Below are 4,448 nucleotides of genomic sequence, written 5' to 3'. Positions count from 1 at the left end.
AAAAAAAAAAAAGCATCAAAGAGGGTCGGAATGGCATCATGTGTCTTCATTTGCTATGACAGAGCATGCTCTCCTGAGAATCATCCCTAACAAACAAAGCACTTGTTCTATAGCTCCCTGTCCCCCGCGCTGGAGCAGCGACAAACAGATCACTCTATAAGATGCTACGATTGCTTATGGAAATTTTGGAGGACTTGATTTATTTTCAATTTGTTCATCAATTTGTCGCCGCCAGTACTGAGGCTCCACCTAGGGCCCGTCTTTACAATTACATGCAGATTCATTACAGTGATCTCAGCCTGTTTTGATTGCAATATGCAAAGCAGTTATGCAAATAGGAGAACACTCATGAGTGGTTTTTCTCTCCCCTTGCCATGGTTGCTGTCTAGCATGTAAAAATTATATTCCGTCATTCCCTCCTAGGAACTGAACAGCGAAGTGGTAAACCAGGGCGGGTTGCTTGCCAGGTGAGGATGTGGTTAATGTCTTAGTTCTTTGCCTTGGATCAGTGCTCTGCAGGAATGCCGCCAGGTAACCTTCGAAACAGGTGGTCCAGGCTCAGAGTGCAGTAAAGTGCAGAAAACAATCACCTCCTGTGTAGCCCAGGGAATTGTGGGAGAGGCTTAATCAGATGAACCAGAGAAAGATCAAAGATCGCCCCACAGAATTCGACTCCAAATTTTGGGTGTCTTCCTTTTACATTTTGATTACGTGGGTTTCTTGTCTTTTATCCTTGTTCAGTTGGTGATTTTTGTCTCTCCAGCCAGTAAGGCAGAATGCTTTGAATTGAACTAGCACCCCAGAGTGTTTTGACTCACACCTGCCATCTGTCTGCTTAGTCACTGAGCGGCCCTCCTTCCCCTATGAGATGATCTGCACTGGATACGGGAATTGGCATCAACAGTTGTTGTGTTAGGAGATTGCGGGATTCCCGGTTTTCTTTATTCTGGTCATGATAGCAGTATGGCACATTAATGTTTCAGATATTCACTTGGCTTTTTCTTAGAAATACCATATGTTCCTAAAGATACTTAATGTGGGGAGAGTGGGGATAAACGAAGAGAAGGGAATTTTTTTTTCTTTCTTTTTTTTTTTTTTGAGACAGGGTTACTCTGTGTAGCCCTGGTTGTCCTGGAACTCACGGGAATATTTTTTAAATGTTATTCTGAAATTGTACACATGTAGGGCATTAGCAGGCAACACAAAGCAGAGTGGAACTCTCCCAATTAGCTCACAACGTCAGTCTTCAGTTTGTGCAGGCAGATCCCGTCTTTCTGCACTCCCTGTTGACAGCTGATTCTGTGCAATCTGGGTTAAATTCTGTATAAATGAAGAAGGAGATGTAAAGAGCAGATTTCTTCTTACATATGGTTGCTGGAACCAGGCTGGTACTCTCCTTCAAGTGACTAGAGCAGGTCAGCACCTAGACGGAAAAGGTAAGCAGGCCCACTGTCGACCCGGAATGTAAGCCGGAAAATGTAGTTATTCAGCATAGCATCCACTACACACAGCAGCGGCAAACTTAATTTTGACTTTGTCAACAGAACACACACACTCACACACTCATGCAGCATAGGTAAAAATTAAAATAAACCTGCTTGCTCTCACTTTTTGGAATAAGAAAAAAAAAAGCCTTATCACAGCACAATAAAATTCTTACTACAATAAAATGAAATGAAAATAAATACATTTAAAAAAACAGAACTCTGCCGTATCGCTGACATCCTGTTCTGTATGCCTGACCTAGTATCTCCATTTGTCTCGTGGTATTCTGCTTTCTCTATCCCCAGTAATCACTGTCTTCAATTATGTGTGAGGATTTAACTCATTTTTACACGTGTTTATTTATTTTGGGAGCACCCATCCGCCAAGGTGCACCTGTGGAGGTCAGAGGGCAGTTTGCAGGATTCAGTTCTCTCCTTTCTCCACGCAGGTTCTTCAGTCAGAACTCAGGCTGTCAATCATGACAGCAGGTTCCCCTATTGGCTGAGCCACCTCACCTGGGGTAGGGCTCTTTATTTTTTATTTCTTATATATCCCTAACCCCTAAGTAATACATCTGTGGGCTTTGTCTATGGACATACTACCCTGAACAACAACTGCTCTACTGGGATCTCAGAAGCTCAGTGGGTCTACTTAGGACTTGGAGAAGAGGTGTTTATGGATTTTTGCATGTTTTTGTATTTTATAGATGTAGAAATGAAGATTTTTTTTATTACTTTCTTCTTCACCAGCGTTATGTGTCAGACCTTCATTTATGAGAACACATGAACATTCAGCATTCTACATCCGTGTGTTAGGTGTGTTGTACATGCACACATGTGAGTATGCATGTGGACACGTCCACACATGTACATGCTGAAGCTGGAGGACAGTAACAGGTATTTTCCTTTATTATTCACGCTCCATTTTATTCCCTTAAGACAGCCTCTTACAGAGTCCTGAAACTTGATGGACTAGCCGACATGCTTCCACCTGTGTCCTTCCCCCATGCTGAAGTTACGGGTGCTTGCAGTTATGTCTGATTTCTTATGTGAGTGCTGAGGATTTGAACTCAGGTCCTCATGCTTACACAGCAAGCACTCTTAGCCCCTAAGCCACATCTCCAGTAACTGTTCTATTGTGCAAATGCAACACCAACATATGTGGGCAGCCTCATGTCAATGGTTCTTTGTGTTAGTTCCAGATTTCACTGCTAAAAGCAGTGCTGCGCTGACTATTTTAGTATCTGCTTCCTGTTGAAGGTATGTAAGGGTTTCTGTCATCTGTAGGTGCATCTTTGGATTTTAGAACTCAGGATTCTGGTTTTTGGACAACGGCGCTTACACTAGTAGTCTCCTCCCTGGAGTCTCTGGCTTCTGGCTTCAGACTGACAACCATATATCATCGGCTTCCTTGGTTCAGAGGCCTTTAGAGAGACACTGAGCCAAGCTGCTAGCATCCAAAGGCTCTAGCTGACAGACAGCCTGCCAGGGGACTTCCCAGCCTCCCTGACCATGTGAGTCAATTCCACTAATAAACCCCATTTATGTATGTTAAGTAGCCTGCAATTTAACAACATCATAATCTTATGGGGCTACCATTAGATGCAGCCATTATACAATGCATGGCTGTTCATCTCTAATATTGATCTGTAAGGGTCCATGATTCACTGATGAATGATACCATGGACTCAAATAGAGGCAAAAGCAAAGCGTGTTTTCATCTGCAGAAGTCCAGCATGCTGGGGTCTCACATTCCAAGATGGAGAAACAACAAAGAGAACTCACAGGCCCGATTTAAAGCACATTAGGGGAATTCCGGGATAAGAGACATTTATCTTTCTCTAGGGACAGAACCATTAGCAGGGTATAGGGGCTGGAAACTGTTGCTGGGGAGGTCTGGAAACTGTTGCTGACCTGTTGCCCTTGCTTTAGACCAAGTGGCGGGGCAGCTTCTGATGGCGTGGCAGTTTCTGACTAGCTTCCTGAAGCCTGGGTTTTTTCCTAATAACTGACTTGCCTGGGTTTGCTTGGATTTGCCCAGTTCTTAGGCCTAGTCTCCTGAACTGCCAATCTGAAGCCTGTCATGGAGTCAGCCTAGCCTTCTGAGATCTATTTCTCTGGAGTACCCTAATATACAAAATAGCACTGACTTTATTCATATGTGTGAGGATCTGTCTCTTGTTTTTGTTTCATTGATATATTTATCCCCATGCTAGTTCCACATTAGTGAAAATTTAAATATTACTGGAAACATGCTCAACAACTTTCATGCTATCTGTATGTTTCTTTTCCATATGGCATATTGACCATTCTTTGTTCTCACAGGTACTCTTAGACTTTTTTTCTTTTGTATGAATGCTATTATTAGTTTATCAGATTCCATAAATATAATTCAGCAATCATTTTCTTCAGATTATTTCAGTACCATTTCTTTTCTGTAACCATAAGCTGAATTTATACAAATAAGTGTTAGAGTATTTTAAAGGAGTATTGGGGAAGAAATAAATCATGTGACATCAAAGTTACAAAATTCACTTAGTAAGATCTTATTTTGTCTAAGAAATGAGAACATCATAGCCTGTAGCAAAGTATAAGATCAATGAATGTTGAGGCTCAACATGAGGCTCATTTAAAGTGGGGCTTATTTGGAGAAAAACTAAGGTTTCAATAAAATCATAAAATAATTACCATTAGCCTGGCCTTGTTTTAGATGCTACAGAAAATACGTAAGTAAAATAAATTATGACTTCAGTTTTCTGACTGTTTTGTTTTAAGACAGGATTTTAGTTAGTATGTAGCCCTGGCTGGCCTGGTACTTGTTGTGTAGACCAGGCCGACCTCAAACTCACAGAGATCCTTCTGCCTCTGCCTCTGCCTCTCTGCCTCTGCCTCTCCTCTGCCTCTGCCTCTGCCTTTCTGCCTTTGCCTCTGTCTCTCTGCCTCTGCCTCTCTGCCTCTGCCTCT

This window comes from Mastomys coucha, unplaced genomic scaffold (assembly GCF_008632895.1).
Source record: "Mastomys coucha isolate ucsf_1 unplaced genomic scaffold, UCSF_Mcou_1 pScaffold23, whole genome shotgun sequence".
In the NCBI taxonomy this organism is placed as follows: Eukaryota; Metazoa; Chordata; class Mammalia; order Rodentia; family Muridae; genus Mastomys; species Mastomys coucha.
The sequence above is the reverse complement of the archived record's forward strand: the minus strand, read 5'-3'. Positions refer to the sequence as shown.